The 17,690-nt window shown below is 37.7% G+C and overlaps 1 long non-coding RNA gene across 1 annotated transcript; it reads right to left on the minus strand.

Moving 5' to 3' along the window:
- Positions 1–426: 426 nt before the first annotated feature.
- On the minus strand, positions 427–9,180 carry LOC135291299 (uncharacterized). Its single transcript, XR_010354094.1, has 3 exons — positions 9,075–9,180; positions 2,887–2,987; positions 427–562 (listed from the first exon to the last, which is right to left on the minus strand). It is a non-coding gene; the product is annotated as an uncharacterized LOC135291299 (long non-coding RNA).
- Positions 9,181–17,690: the final 8,510 nt, after the last annotated feature.

The following is a 17,690-nucleotide window of genomic DNA, read 5'->3' on the forward strand; positions in this document are numbered from 1 at the left end:
CTAAGTCAAATGTTTAATAGAGAATGAGTCTCAGCACCTTCTGAGGTTCTCTTATAGTAATTATCTATTAATTTAAAATTAAATATCATAGATTTACACCAGCTACCTCATATATAAATAAGTAATCCTCAATATATAAACCAGCAAATAACTACATTTTGAAATTTCTTCGTTGTAGACCTGTATTACAGACCAGGTAAAATGAAGTACCTCAGGTCATCTAAGCAGTATGAGAAGCTGTTTGCAAAACCCAAGTTAGATATTAATAATAAAAGGATACAAGCATTTTAACAACTTAATATCAAGTACTCACTTTTTGTGTTATATAGACTTTATTTTATTCATTTTATTCTTTGACTAGGAAGGTTTTGTGAAATGTTTCTGTATTTAATAAAAAGTTTTCTTAAAAAAAATAGAACACTTTTCCCACTTTTTCCTATACACAGAAAAAAAAAATAAAACAACCTCTTGAGATCACAAATATTTCAAGTGGCATAGATGGGACTTCTTCAGCAGTTGAGATTTACTGCATCTCAGCACTTGCAGATGGACATAGGATGTTCTGCCAAAACAAAGAAATTAAAAATTGGTAGAAGGAAAAACTGGAGGGGAATACCAGTCAAAGAAAGGGTCTGACCTCTCCAGTGAGGCATTATTTTATCATTTTATGTCACCTCGATTAGTCTGTTTGCTTGAATCTTCTGTGTGTATGTTTTATTGTTTTATTTCCCATCCTGGTCAAAAAGGGCACATTTATTGTTTAGTAAGCAGAATTAGGTTGGCTGGAGTTTACATAGTCAATAGCAGTCAAACACTAAGGTCAGTGTCTATCACATCTTGGAAAAATTGGGGTTAGAGAAGGTGAAATTATCATTCAGTTTTGGTTTTATGGCTCTAATAGAAAGCCACAGAGTCCCTGACCCCTGCTGCCACTCATGTCTTGCTCTAATAGCAATATATGACCTCTGACACTCAATTAAAACAGGAAATAAAGCAAGGGAGGGGTCAGTATGCATATCTAGCCAATCTGAGCTTTTAGTACAAAAGGTCCTAATAGACTTTCAAAGAAGGAGGAAGGGGGCAAGATGGGAGGGCAGGAGGGACAGATAAAATGAGGGAGGAGAAGGGAAAACAAAGCAGGAAGGGAGGAAGGGGTAAAGGGACAGGAGAATGAAAAAAAGCCTTTCTGAATTTGTATTTTGGGTGACCTTAAGTGCATCAAAGAATCCTGCTGCATGGCAATTTATACACACACACTCTACTAAAAGCACAGGTCTGTCTTCCTGGCTGCTTGAGTGGGACAAGGCTGATGCATTTGATTTTAGAATGTAAAAACCAGCCCATTTCTTTAATAGTCTTTGCTATATAAATGAAAAATAAATTACTTATCTTTATCTGATGTCTGTGTGAGGGGAAAGCAGGAGAAGAGTCACTTGATTTTGAAAGCTAACCCTGAGTAACATTGCAAACAAATGGGATCAGCTAAGAGAAATTGTTTGTGGGTTTATCTGATACCTGTCACTAGATCTCGCAGAAAAAGGTGCTCTATCAAGTGCTCTTATTTGAGGAAATAGGTTTTTACCAAAGAATAAAAGTCCCTTAACTATACTTACTCTAATTCTACATTTCTGTTGTAGGTTGCATAATCTTATAGATTTTTAAGGTTATATGAATCTACAGAAATAACATAATTTTACTTGCAGTAAGATACAGAAGGTGACCTCACTAAAACCCAAGAACAAAAAATCACAGAAAAATAATTGGTTTGGAATTGAAAAAAACTCCAAACTTTTCCTTAATTTTTTTTAAATTGAAAACAGATTAATTTTTAATAACAGAGATAATAACAGATATTTGACAGTGAAACATAGAAAAGTTTCAGAACTAATCCACCCCCAAGTTTTGCAAGAAAGAAAAGAAAAGTGAAATGAAGATCTGAATTTTTCAAAAAGAGATGAGGTTTCACTAAAATCAGTCAACAGTCCAGATAAGCTATTTGAGTGAAAGTAGATATTTTCATAATAAAAAAATAGTGCCATATCACTTCCTAGCATGTTATTTAGTGTGAGATGAGAGTTGCATATTTCCACAAAGCTGTTCCTTCCACAAACCAAGACAGCAAAGCTCTAGAGGCAGCACAAGATACTATTTCAGAGGAGCCAAAACCTGCATCTTTGGATTTGCAGCAACAGCACATGATAGTTAAGACTTACTGTAGGCAGACTAAATAATGTGCCAGCAAATTTCAGTTAGCGATCTCTTTTCCCTACCAGAAACTATGGAAAAATCCCTCCTAAAATTTTGACAGATTGCAGATTTCTGTTCATTCTGTTCTTGGAATTCCCGTCAGAGCTTTGCAAAGGCATGAAGAAAGAATGATGCAATGCAGTTTGCACAGAAGCCTGGAATTTTATCTGGGCCCACTACTGCTTTACACTGCTTTACACCACTGCCTTTTTTACATCTGTTTGACATCTTTGGTGGTGACACAGACAGTGGGATCAACAGCCCCTCAGCACACTTGCTGAGCACCAAACTGAGTGGTGCAGTTGACACACTGGAGAGGAGAAATGTCATCCAGAGGGATTTTGACAGGCTTGAGAGGGGTACCAACAAAAACATCATGAAGTTTTGCAAGGTCAAGTGCAACATGCTGCACCTGGGTTGGGGTAATTCGAAGCACAATCACAGAGAACAGATCCAGGTGGAGAATGGATCAAGAGAAGCCCCACTGAGAAGGAGGTGCTGGTGGGTGAGAGACTGAACCAGGCATGTGCACCCACAGCCCAGAAAGCCAACCTTTTCCTGGGCTCCATCAAAAGTTATGCAGTTAACAGGGCAAGGGAGGCTATTATTCCCCTCTACTCCTCTTGTGTGGGACCTTACCTGGAGTCCTGCATCCAACATATGGAAGATGTGGACTTCGTGGCCAGAGGAAGGCCATGAAGATGATCAGAGAGCAGGAGCACTTCTCCTGTGAAGACAGGCTGAGAGAGTTGGGACTGTTTGGTCTGGAGAAAGAAAAGGTCCAGGAAGACCACACTGCAACCTTCCAGTACCCGAAGGGGACATACAGGAAAGATGGAGAGGAACTTTCTACAAGGACATGTAGTGATAGGACAAGGAGGAATGGCTTTAAACTGAAAAAGGACAAGTTTAGATTAGATATTGGGAAGAAATTCTTCACTGTGAGGGTGGTGAGGCACTGGGACAGGAATCTCAGTGTAGCTATGGATGTCCCATCCTTGGAAATGTTGGCAGGATGGGACTTTGAGAAACCTGTCCATGGCAAGGGGGTTGAAGCTAGATGATTTTTGAAGACTCCTTTTCACCCCAAACCCTTATAGGATTCCATGATTTTCCTATAAACAAAAACTAACTATGTGGCTTTATAATTAAAAAAAAAATAAACAGGAATGTCTGATGCATGCTGATTGGCACTAAAAATCAATAATGACTTGATTCAGAGATTAAGTTAGGAGGTTCCATAAATGCATGCTAGAATCCAAGCTTACATTTAAATATTTTCCCAGCCCTTTGTGAATGAAAGCCCCAGTTTCTTGGGTGTTTTACAAAAGATATATACCTCTAAGCCTAAACCGCTATTTTTTTAACTATTTTTTCTTTGACAGCACAGAAGTTAAAATATTTAAAGTAAATGTGCACAGTGAGTATAAAGGATCACAGAAATCAAGGTAAGCCATTTCAATTATTTTTTTACCATTCAATTTCTTAGCTACATCTCTTTCTGCATATCTATTGAAGGATCCTTAGCAAGGAAAGAGGATCAGTATTTCCAGTAACTTGAGGCAAGTTCCAGAAGTCAGCAGAAATTATGTTCCAGCCAGCTAAATTTAAAGTTTAACAGTCTGTATTTTCTGTTAATTCATCTCTCATAATCACTCTTTGTGTTCCTCTTTTTTTTTCTTTCTTTCCCCTTCTCCCAAAAAAGGCAAAGCCAGACTACTAGCTCCTAGGAGTCCCTTTTTCTGGTTGATAGCAAATTATTAGAAATGTTCTGGTTTTGGTTGTAACCACTGCCATCCAAAAGAGGTGAAGGGATCAAAATGCAGTTCTGACTAAATCAGCTAACATCTCATAAATATGTTTACTTTGAGAGAAATTTTTCTTCAGCATTTGAAAGAATTTGGAATGGACCTCTAAGCTTCATATAGGGAAAAATTTCTCCTCAATTTCAGTTGAAGTAGTAAGATCTTCTCTGGAGCAAGTTTATACTTTGTTGATGTGCTGGTTTTGGCTGGGATAGAATAAATTTTCTTCACAGTAATAAGTGTGGGGCTCCGTTTTGGATTTGCACTGAATACAGGATTGATCATATAGAGAAGTTTTTGTTGTTGCTGAGCAGAGATTACACAAAACCAAAGCCTTTTCTGCTTTTCACACAGATGAGGTAACTGGGAGGAGGCACAGCTGTAACAGCTGAGTTCCAGACCATATGGCCTCATGCTCAGTATATAAAGTGGGAAGAAGGAGGAGATTTTGAAGTGATGGCATTTGTCTTCATGAGTCGTTGTTAAGTGTGGTGAGGCCCTGCCCTCCTGAAGATGGCTGAACACCTGCCTTCCCATGGGAAGAACTGAATACATTCCTTGTTTTGCTTTGTTTGTGTGCACTGCTTCTGGTGTCCCAATTATACTGTCTTTATCTTAATCCATGAGTTTTCTGGCTTTTTACCCTTCTTATTCTTTCCCCAGTCCTGTTGGTGAAGGAGTGTGCAAGTGGCTTGCCTGCTAGCTGACATGAAATCACAACAGCTGCAAGACTAGGAAGAAATAGGGAAGAAAACACCACCGACTGCTATGTATTTTGAATACCCCAAGATCAACCCCTTTTGTTTTCAACATAAAGCAGTTTAGCTGATGTTCTTACAATGGAGGATTTTCTGCAGGTGAATTTAAAAAAATTTAGTCATTGTGGGCCACTCTAATTCTAATTACCATGTTTTTTGTCTTACATTACAATACAAACATACCTACAGATTCATGTCTCTGGCTAGGAGAGATGAGAGTCTTCCAAAGGAGCTTTTAAGTATGTGTATTTTTCCTGTATCTAAAAACTTCTTAAGCAATCTCTGACTTGTCTCCTAGCTCCCCATTTCTTATATAATAGAGATTAAAAAGTCAAGAGGCATGATCTATTTCACTAATTTTGAGGAAAAGTTTTCTTTTACATGTTTGTGGGGTTTTCATCTTTTTTCTTCCATGGCTTTAATAAATATAAGTAAATCTGAGTTGGTTAGCAGCAGTAAACTAATGCATCTGCCTATTCAACCAAGTGCACAGCACCTTCCAAATGTGATGACTATTTGGAAATTATTTCTTAGACACCTTTTATGGTGGTTCTCAAACCTTTCTCTGCTTTTTTCTTCTGTGATGGACTTAAAGCATACTAAGGTCCATGCATTTGACTTCTCACAATTTTAACTGGACTGCAAGTGGAAACAGCTTCATTTTGCAAAAGGGAACAAGATTATTTTGAGAAACTTTGCACTGAATAATACTGGGAAGTATTGCTTTTTGTCTAAAAGATGGTCTTGCTTTTTCCCTTACTTATTGCAACTACAGCTAAAATGATTATGATATACGTTGTTTCATTCTGTGTTCAGGAGTGAAAATAGAAGTCAAAACTAGAAATACTATCTGACTTTATTCTAATATTCTCATTCTAATGCCATTGCAGGCCTTATTAACAGTCCTCTTTACAGCTGGTAAAAAGGGGAGGGATTCTATCTATCAATCTTATGTAATGCATAATCCCAATGAAGTGTTGTTTTTATGATGTATTAGATCATACAACATCAGAGCCAGCTGTCACTCTAATGATCTATTGATTTAATAAATCATAATGGGACACACTGATAAAGTATTACTCAAACAAGAGTGATGTTCATGTGAAAAGTGGGACTGCAAAAATTCAAACCAAAAGAGAAAAAAATTAAAGCAACACAAAACTGTGGCCTGGACCTGGATTCTGTACTACCAGAAAAATTATGGAAAGAAACTGCAATCAAATGTTGGCATCAAGACCTTAAATAGAATAAATCAAAATTTACCTCCAAAAAGGCTCAGGTTTTGAATGTCCTCTGAGCTAATTTCTGTATCAAATAACCACTCGTGGAATCCTACTTCACACAGCTCAAAAGCAAAATCCCAAGACACCAGTTCAAAGTCTATAAGATGTACTTATCTGAAATTATTTTCACTCAGGTTATACTAATAATTCAGAAATAAAACCATGAAAGAGAACAGAAGAAAAAGTTCTGACAGACTGAAACATTGTGGATTGACCCTTTTAGGCAAAATACTTTGATATTTCATTCTGAAATGTTTTGAGTTATGCACTGAACATTGGATCACAAAACAAGACCTTGAACCTTCATAAGGATTTTTGCGTATGTATTAAACTAAAATACTTTTTTAGTGTTTTAAAAGGAAATCTTTTTCAAAATTTTCAGACAATGATTTTCATGATCACTTTTGCTTCAATTTCCTTTCCTTAATTGTAAAGTTAAGAAGTGAAGTGGAAATTTTACCATATGAGTCTAATCTCATGATTGAAGATCATTTTCTCTGGTCAGTATCAAGCAGAATAAATCTTTATGCACAAGCAGAGAAATAGGTGGATAATTCATCTATCACAAAAACAGCTGTCAGAGAATTTTCCATAAAATTAGTCTACTTTCAGCAAATTAGATGTCTGTTCTGCTTTCAGCAAAAGTAATAGCCCAACACTCCCAGCAGATCAAACCAGCTGCTAAGTTGCTGAGAACTATTGGTCGCAGTTTATATCACTGCAGAATCTGGGCCTCATTGTGCCAACAGTTTTCTCATAAACCCTTGCAAAGTTCTATGACCTTGAAAATTTACAATTCACAACTTTGTTGAAGACATGTATAAAACCAGCTAATGTTACTAGCACCAATGGTAGACTGTGGTAATTTATTCTGGATTTCTGTTAAAATATAAAACTTTATGCAGATGGTAATTACATCTAAATAGTAAGAAACATTTCCACTTTTAGAGGTTTCATTTTTAAGATACAATTATAAAGAACTGTTCAATTGATCTCAATTCTTTACCAGAGTGCAGCTAATTCAATTATTTATAATTATCTAAGTGAATTATTTATAACTATCTAAGTGATATGCCCAAGCTAGTTTCAAAAGACCATTCCAAAAAGGCAAGCTGCTGTGGACAGCCATGTCTCTCCTTCTGCTGTGAATGACAAGCAGGTAGAAATGAAGAGGAAGCAATTGTGATGCAATGTTTACCTGCAATATGCAAACAGGTTTAACTCAGCATGTGGCAGGAAAAATGGAAGTCAAAATTGTCAAGAAAAAGCCCCAAGATTAGGTCTTGAACACCTCAAAAATGTGAATGGCTTGCTGGGTCACCAAAGCTGAGAGCTGCAATGTTTGTAGAAGTAAAAGGTTTTTTACCAAATTACCCACAAAATAATACACTAGGAATTCAAATGAAGAGCATCTCTTTGTATTAAGAAGATTTCACTTAAGAAATTGAAGTGACATTTCCATCCATTATTGTAAATTTTCCCAGGTCAGTTAGATTTCCATTTAAACCCTGCAAACTCATGCTTTCACATTGTCCAGAAAGTTAACAGCTTTCTTCCCCCACCAGTATTACCTTCTTCAGAAATTATTTCAGCCCACAGGATGTGAGTTAGCAGCCATAATGACATAGCAAGAAACTATCCTGACCAGGACAATAACTTACCCTAAGTTTGTATTTTCTGCAATTTTTGCATCTCTATTTGAACAGCTTACATATAAATGAGAGTCCCTTACAGACATTTAACACCCTGTCAGAAACAAAAGGCTGCCTACTTTTGACATGCTGAGAATATAAGAATAGTGAAAATGGTGTTTGGTAAACGTTTGATGAGATGAGTTTATTTTAGTTTCACATGCATTGGGAAATAACAAACAAGAGTGATGGCTATGACTGTGTTTTACGCTGAAGTTTGATGTTAACTCAGTTTCCAAAGAAAAGAAGTGAACATACAGAGAGATGTGAGGCATGAACAACCACTTGCATACTCTGAAATAATAAAATTTACTGAGCAGCCTCCCCTGCTGATAAAACTTGGCTGGAATCTCATGAGTTTAGTTTCTCATTCCTGTAAGTTTTCAAATATCCAGGTTTACATTAGAATAATAATGAAATTTCTAAAATTTCTATTTTAAGTAGAAATTTCAGAAACCTTGAAATAGAAATCTCCATTATCAATAGTGAATTCCTAGGATGAAGCTCCCTGTGCACAAAATATGCAGTGGAAAGGCAAAAACCTCAAAGCCTAAAGAGTTATAGGAGGTTTTTCTTGTTAGACCAATTAGTATCTGCAAAGGCACTTTCCCATGGATACTGCCCACTGTGAGGTACAACACAGTGCATGCACATGTTTTTCAACCATAATGCAAGTCCACCTGTTTTACAGTCTGGTTTGTTTAGTGAGTATGGTTTCAAAACCAAATTCTTCAGACACTCTACAATTCTGCAGGAGTGATAGAGACTGATGGAGCCCTAATCATCAGGTAAAAAGACCCCTCTGTTCAGCTTATAATTCATTAGTTTCTATTTTTCCTCATAAAATTGGCCCACATTTTATTAATAATATCTGCAATAAGAGTAAACTGGGAATACATATAGGTAAGGGCTTAGAAGTACAAAGAATCTTTGTTAGTAAGTAATTGTGGCACTCCAGGATTAACCAGTGTCACAACTTTGATCCCATTATTGGCATTAAACTCTTAAAAAATCCCAAACAAAAAAATTAATTTACAGAAGGATTTTTAATATTTTTAAAGTTTTAATTTTTTTAAAAACTTTTTGTTCTATTCATGGAGTGGGAGGAAACCTTTTTCACAGAATACACAAAATTTTCTGTGTAGTCTCCGTTTTTCTTCATTATGATCTTATTCTTTTAATACTAAATAAACCTGTGTAGTATTATGAATAAAAAAGTTATTAATTTTTTTAAGGTTGCAAAGTTAAAAAAAAAAAAGTTGAACCGATTGCTGTTAAATTGAAGGTTACCTGCATGTTGCATCGACCTGTTGGTAAGAGTTCTTCTTCAACTATCTGTTAATGGTGGGTAATTAGCCATTGTCGCCTCCAATGCTTGCCAGGGGTGATAGCAGACCCCGCAGGCAGCAGGGGAAGGGGAGTGACATCAGAGCTAGTATGCAGATGAGAGAATGCATTTCACCTGTAAGTTTCAGAAAAAAACCTAAAAACAACGAGCCAACATGGAATTAAGAGACCTATGTGACCTCTACGGATGAGGAACTTAATCCAGTATCTGCTAAGAGCCTTTTACTTCTCACCCAAACCTGAAAAGGTCTTAACTAGAAAGAGGATCTAGAGTGTTAGACCGAAAAAGCAGGAATCTCCTAATCTCCTGTAAGGACAGAATTCCCAGCTCTGCCTGCAGACCAGCGGACACAGCTGCATCACCCTCCTTCTCCGTGCCATGCCTGGGAGCAGCTCCTCCCCACCTGAGCGGATTCTTTTTAACAAAGGCATTAAAGAGGAGAAAGATCTCCTGCCCCATTTATCTCATGTAGCATTTTAACTCCTCCAAGCATCATTATCTTGTCATTTCTTTAACATTACTGTTTGGTCTTCCAAGTACCATAATGGTTTCTATCTCATGATTTTAAAAAAAATTAAAAATTGTAAAGTTAGACTGCATGGCAGTGCACATTTTTTTATTTCCTATTGATTCTCCTCCTGCTTAACTCCATTTATCTTTATGTTTTAAAAGATTTTCTTACCTACTTCCAGTGCCATTTCAGTTGCAAATTATTTTTATTGACCTTCTTTGATCAGAGTAAGTCCTCTGGCCTATTCAAGGAGATTCAACTCAACACTGATTTGATGTCTACTCAATGCTGGTGATCCATTGCACTAATCAGGTGATTGTCCCATCTGTGCTACAATTCCATTGTTGAAAACTGTGGTTAACTCCTTTAAGCCTTCTCCAGAAGGCATATTTCCTATCTATTTGCTATTAGTAAAATTGCTGGCATTGTCAGAGCAGTATCAAACTACACTTGCAAAAAATGAAAATCAAACCAATGTTTGAGGAAAGAAACCAAAATGAAAAAAAACTGTCTCAGTGTACAATCCTAGTAGATGTGGCAGTAATGAGATAACTCAATAACATGTCTTACAGCTGTGGGTTTTTAAATGGAAAGTTCTTTTAATTCTTTCTGGTTTTCTTTGTGGAGGCCAGGGAAGAGACAAAGGGATAGTGAGAGAATATTTAAAGCATAGCTACACCCAGCATGCTGGGATACCAGTGAAAGATTTCTTTCCTTGGTTAATGCTCAGGAGAATATGGGGTCCTGGCATCACAGTTAGACCTGGCATGCAGTTAGACATGATGGGTGATGCCAAGAGCTTCCTGTAGCACGCACTTGACATGACAGCAAAACGTATTTTCCTGGGCTGTGCACTGTCTTTATACTCTGTGGACAGCTGTAACTGTTTGCAAGTACTCTGTGGCAGGACAGATAATAGCATACCAGCTGGAAAAATTAAAGTGGCTGTAGTAAAGATGGGGTTTGTGACACCAGTAAATTATAAATGTACCCAAAAGGATTAAATATTAGTAAAAGGTGGTAAAATAGTAAAACTAGCAACAACATGCAAGTATTTTCTAATACAAAAATGGTACAGTGAAACACAGGTTTGCATAATTATGTGAGCAATGTGATTACTGAAGGAGGAAATATGAGTTCAGTTGCCCAAAAAGAGACATCCAGGAAAAAAAGTTGCCAGACAAAGGACAAGATAAACAGAGGGGACTCCATACAGGCATGGCATCCTTCTACACAGACAATGATTACTAGCAAGACAAAAGAAAACAAGATTAGCAAAGACCCTCTTTCAAGCAAGGGGTAATAACCTAAGACCATCAGACTTCAGCAAGAAAAGCTAGAGAAAAAAAAAAAAACAACAAACCCAAGTTGGCTCCAGCTTCTCCTATCCAACAGCTGATCAGGCCAATCATTGTCACTTCCATGACGAGGAGCCACCGTGTTTTCCAGCCAACAGCCCTAAATATATGCCATTAGTCCCTTCACAGTGCAGCCTCATAACTTGCTCAGGCTATTAGTGTGAAGACTTATTTCTTTGTATGTGTAGTTATGATGATTAATACTGTGTAAGAACTGATCATTATTAAGTGTCAGATTATTAATGTATTAATTTAGTAAAGACTTTTTTAGATTATAAAACTGAGCTGATTCATCAGTCTTAAACATTCCACCACCGCAATCTTTGTAACTGCCTGATTGATATGTATACGTAGACAAATATAAATTCAGTTCCAATATTTTTATTCAATTTACTGAAAATATAAGAAATCTAGATGTTTAATATTTTCCTAAACATCTTCATTCATGAAGACAGTAATGACACTTTGGTTTCTACTTCTGAAAACAGAATTGCAAAGGCAGCCGCTTTTAAAACATACATGAAACAGTTGAAAACCTATTTGCCTTGTGAGTCCATGCAGTTCCACTAATATTAGCAGAGCTGTATGATTTAGATCAGTTGGTTTCTGGCATCTGTGTCACTTCCTTATAAATAAGATGTTAGCAAAACTTGTGTCTTGCAAGATTACCTCTCCTTGTTGAACAGCCATAGGAATATATGGAAGAAAAAGTTAATGCCTCACAGGCCTCTGCAAGACTCACAGTTATGACTTGCAGCTAAAGGTCATGCCAGTCAGCACCATTTAATTAAAAAGTAATGGATTATCTGTAAAAGAATGCAGTGTCTGGAGCCTCCTTTTATGAAGGACTTCAGTTGCTGCCATTATTTACTATCTCCTGCTTAGTTAAGGTTGTGATGAAGAACAGAGTGTGCACCCTAAAGGTATATAACCCCATCACTGTCCCATTTGGGTACAGCCCACATCAGCAGAGGCTGTTGTGCTGATGGTATGTGGTCTCTGCTAAAGCAGTAAGATGTTCCTGCTCTGAATCCATCTAAATCAAATTGTCAAACTTTTGGGGTGGAAGATCGTGCCATGGCTTGACTCCTACATCCTGCTTGGCTGGAGGCTGGTCCCTCTGAAAGCTTCTTCTCTGTACCCCTGAGAGAGGTACAACCCCTCAGAAACCTTTGAGTTGAGGAGCTGCAAGTCAGACTGGAACTCAGCTGACAGCTTCCAATGGGAGCCTCTTGGCATGCCAGTGTTTTTGGCCTGGCTGGCACAGAGGGCTGGGGCTAGACATACTGGTGGTGAGCACATTCCCAAGGTTCTTTTCTCTCTCTCTTGAAATCCCTAGTGTCTGTTGGGTTGGAGACACATGTCAGCAGCTGAGAGGAGAGCTGATACCCAGGCAGAATGGGTCCCCTAAATATGTGCAAACAGGAGCCAGATAATTCCAGTATCCCCAAAGGGACTCCAGAATGTTGAATGTGTTCATACCACTCTCCTAAAACTTCAGGTACTTAAGTTTCCTATAAAAGGTACAGCTTAGGTAAAATAATTCAGTTATGGAGTGCCTTGGCATGCAAACAATGTAAGGTACACCAGTTTCAGTGGGATGTATTTATTTGTATGTGGATGTCGCCAAAAAGAAAACAAGATCCCAAGCCAGAAAAGAGCACAGGGGCAGTAAGTAGCTGTGTTTATGTTATCTCAAGTCCAGTATGTAGGTGTTGTTGAACGCAGCAATCTCTGACCAGCACCCTTAAGTCTTCTCACAGGGCTGCTCTTGATCTGTTCATCCCTCAGCCTGTGTTGATACGGGGGGTTGCCCTGACTCAGGTGCAGCACTTGCATTCCATCCTTCCAGAGTGTCAACAGCACCACATCAGCCTGGGATCATCTGCAATTTGCTGATGATGCACTTGATCCCTTCATTTGTGCCATTAATGAAAACATTAAAAACACTAGTCCCAGTATAGGCTCCTCAGGGCACCATTTGTCATTGATGTCCATCAAGACTCTGAAACTAATCACTACTCTCAGGATGTCACTGTACAGCTACTTCCTTATCCATCTACCAGACCACTCATCAAATCCATCTATCTCCAATTCAGTGAGGAGGATATTGCGGGGGACTGTGTCAAAGGCCTTACAGAAGTTACACGGCATCCATAGCCCTTCCTCTGTTTATTGATGTAGTCATTCCTCCACTCAAGGCCATTAGGTTGGTTAGGCATGGTACTGGATGTTTGGGGGATGTGGGAAAAGAGAAGGGAAGAAGTGCTAGCACAAATTCCTCCCCGTCCACACTGGCTGCTCCGAGGCAGCAGTTCCTATACGGTTTATTTTGCCCATGGCAGGATGTCTTTGTTTCTTTCTGAGTTCTTCATATTCAAGTTGGTTTCTTTCTCTGGCTCAGGCTGCACAAATCCTCCGTCCAGGAATAGAATAATACGCTTCCCGGTTCCTGGAATCTGGCATTCAGATGGAAGGTGTTGATGGCCCTGGTCCTCTCAGATAGGTATCTTGTCTGGGCCATCATCACTTAGGCGTCACTGGGTGCAGGTCCTTGTGAATGCCCAAGTCCTGTGCAGCCGGAGTTTTCTTCGAATGCAAATGTGGTGGTGCCTCTCTGTCCATCTGCCACAGTTTCACCATCCTGGGGAAGAATCTCCCCCCCACTTGTACACCAGTAGTTCATTTTATACATATCTATTTCGATACACCTTTTACTCCCACAAATCACTACCCATATCTATAACACTCATTATTTGTCTTGCTGACAGATTTTTATGAGTACTGTAACCACTGTGGGATTTTTTTAAAGCAAAATTTTTCATAACTGGAGACATAATTCTTCCTCCTCAAAATACATAACATTTCTTTTAACACTTCCTCTGTCCCATCTCCAACCTCAAATACATTCCCTTGATCTCTCTTATGTCTGTTGTTAAGGTCTTTAACATCCATGGATTGACTTCTTAAAACCCTTCTGGTTTTCCCATGTTCAGCATTTCATATACATTGTCTGTATAATGGGCTGATTTGTGAAGTCCCCCCTTCATCTTTGCAGAGACATATGCACACATCTAACACATGTTTCTGGACTAGAACATAAACCATTTTTATTTTTTTTCCAATCCTTGCTCTACGTATATCATTAAGTTTCTTGATTAGCCCCTCAATTGAGAATATGTTACATTTTAAAGAAACTCTTGCCATTAATTTCAAATGAAAACAATTGAAAGTGATACACCTTAAATGAAATAAATGGGGCAGGAGATCTTTCTCCTTTTTAATGCCTTTATTAAGAAGAATCAGCTCAGGTGGGGAGAAATCGACGGGTTGCGCCCACACCGCCGCTGCTCCCAGGCGTGACACGGAGGAGGAGGGTGATGCAGCTTTGTCCGCTGGTCTGCAGGCAGAGCTGGGGATTCCATCCTCACGGGAGAGTAGCAGATTCCTGCTTTTTTGTCTAACACCCCGGGGCATCTCTTTAATCAACATCTTTTCAGGATAGAGTGAGAAGCAAAAAGGATCCAAGCAGGTACGGGACTACGCTCCCATCCTTAGACGTCACATAGGTCACTTGTTGGCTCGTGATTTTAGGGGTTTTCCTGGGAAAACTGTAAAAATTCGGGGCGCAATGCATTTCTCATCTGCATACTGGCTCTGATGTCACTCCTATTCTCCTCGTACTTGGAGGGTCTGTCCCCGTGTCCCTCCCTGGCAAGCGGCCAGCATCAGGGGGACAATGGTTAATCACAAGCCATTAACAGGTAATTGAAGAACTCCTCTTTAGCTGTGAAACTAACTTACAGCAACTGGTCTGACTTGTTTTTAACTCTGCAACCTAAAAAAAAGATAACTTTCTATTCATAACATTAAATATTTTGGAAGTGTTCCAATCTTTGTTAATACTGAACTGGAATATGCCTCAGGCCCTTAACATACATTAACTTTATATTCACTGCCTAATTTTACAGAGAATGAGAAAAACTCTAAATAAGAGCCTGCTTATGGACAATGAGTCACCGTAGTGCATATCTAGGGCGAATGAAAATGACCTTTCACAAAAATTATACTCATCAAACTGGACAAAACACTCATTTGAAGAGGAACAAAGAACATCTAGTAGAGTTCTTCCTGAAACTGACAATTAGAAGACTTTCTGCTAACTATCATGAACCACTATTGGTTTTTTTTTCCCAACAGCTTTAGTTTATAGCACATACTTAAAGCAAAGCTAAGCTATCAGGTTTCAGCATGTTGGGACACATCTCTACAGAAAGCAAGCTCAGACTGTCACCACTGAGTGTTGTGTTTGAAGAAAGACTTCACAATCTACTATTACCCCCTTGAAAGACACACCCTGATGTTTGATCCCTTACTAAAACCAGAATAACCGTTTGGAGTTTTGTTTAAAGACATTCTGAAGACTGCAGAGCTGTTTAAATCACATACAATGCAACCAAATGATCATGAAAGTATGCCTTCAGCCTTCCTCTACAGTCACTATTGCCTGGATTTAATTATGTAAAGTCTAGGATATTTCTACAGTCATATTTTTGTTTGTTTCATGAGAGGACTCTTCACATGAGATGCTAATCTTATTTGGAATGGTCATTAGGTACTTTCTCAGTCCAAAATTGCAGATAACTTATTTTAAGTGTAATAAAAAATATTTTCTTTCTTTCATGACACTATAAAGTTCTTACAAACACCTAATAGAGAAGAAAAAAAAGGCTATATTATTTTAATACTAGTAAATATATTTTACTAACCTAGTGAAGCCCACCTTCATCAAAAGCCCACCTGCTTTCACTGGGTTTGTTTCATGTGAAGAGTATTCCCTGAAACCTATAGATTGCTTTCATTATTAAGAGTATATTAAAACCAGCTTTTTCTGGTCTGCAGGGTCATCATCACTACTGCTGAGGATCACACCAGGCTCCTGCTGTGATTTTCAGATGAAGCAGATATAACTGTAAAACAAACCACAATTTTCTCCATGTGAGCTCCGAGGCACGGACAATTCTCTTTCTGTCCAAACACAAAGCCTTTGGTAAGTCAGATAAGCTTCTGAGACTTAAAAAAGTCCTTTTCAGATATTTTCTGCATCTTCCAGAAGATTTAGGTATTTTTCAGTAGATTTCTCTTTCAAAGCCCTCAAAACCAGCTAGAATGTAAAACATTGTTCCAGGAAAAAGCCAGTTAGGAGAAGACTTTTTAAAAACAAATTAAAATTAACACACAACTCAGTTAAAAGACAGCCTTTGCATTTCTAAGAAACGAATTTAGAGAAGATGCATGACAGATTATAGATTCTACAATCAGGAGTATTTTGAAAGTTTTCTAACAATAACATATTTGAATTTAATGGGAATAGAGCTATATTAAGTAAAATTGCATCTACTATGCAGCAAAATACAAGCAGAGCAACAGTCTTTACCATGCTGCCTCATACACATGTAGAGGAGCTTCACTAGATACTTTATGTCTATGATTTATGTGAAGAAATTAAAACATAGGTTGCTAAACAAAGCCAGATTTTGATTTAAACAGTACTTGCAAGATTTACACAGAGCATAAGAGAACAATGCCTTTAGATCTGTGTCACAGGGCTCTGCCATAAACTGTCAGTGCATGGGAAATCTTGTAAAGCAAAACAAAATCAAACATTTTCATTCTAATTCAGAGCAATAATTTTAAAGAAAAAATAAACAAAAAAGAAATATTATAAAATAAAAAAGAAATAAAATAATTCTGATGGAGGATCTTTTATCACATTTCTGAGCTATCAAAATATTTTGTTTCAGTTTCAAAAATACAATATTAAATATAGCAACACGCCCTGAAATGAAATATTGTCCCTTGCTCCCCTACCCATCTAACACATCTCTGTAGTTTTGAAGTAACCATGTTTATTCCAACAAAAGGAATGTGAGTAATCAGATAAAACATGTCTTCTTTGGAGTACATATAGGCTGGGGTAGAAGATCATAAACCCACCCTTAATCAGTAAATGCAAATTTGCTCCTTTGCTTTATCCCATGCAGGAGATACACCTAAGACATTAAAGCAATTATACTTTTACTTGATTGAGAAGACCACTAGTTGAAATATAATGTTTTGGAGGAAGCAGATAATCTCCCAGATGGGTTCTGAAATGAAGAAGAGATTCCTTTAATTGTACATTTAGTGTAAAGAATTTTAAGTGAGGGGCATTTTTCATAATTACTTAAATTGAGTTATTTAATTGTGCTTAAGGAACAGGTCTCTAAATCATTAAAATACCAGGGAAGGGTTGGGGGAAAGGTTTTACTCTTTCCTGAGCACAAAAAAAAAAAAAAAAAGGTAATTTTTGGCTGCAATCAGTAGAACTGGGAGTATTGTTGCATTGTTTAAAGTTGAACTAATGAATCACACAAGTGTCTAGTAAATCTTTTCAGGCTGAATCTTCTGGGTATTACACATGCAATTAGAACTTCAGGAAAAAATCTCTAACAGTCATGAAATAATCTTCTCCCCTTTTTGCCTTCTCAATCACTGAGATGCAGTAGATTTGTATGGTTTAAATTAAGTACATAAGCTATTCTTGATGTTTGCTCTACAGTCAAATTTACACGTACATTCACACACATTCATATCCTTAAATACAGAGATATACAGATGTGTGTATATATATACACATATATATATAT

The sequence above is a fragment of the Passer domesticus genome, chromosome Z (genome assembly GCF_036417665.1).
Source record: "Passer domesticus isolate bPasDom1 chromosome Z, bPasDom1.hap1, whole genome shotgun sequence".
Taxonomy (NCBI): domain Eukaryota; kingdom Metazoa; phylum Chordata; class Aves; order Passeriformes; family Passeridae; genus Passer; species Passer domesticus.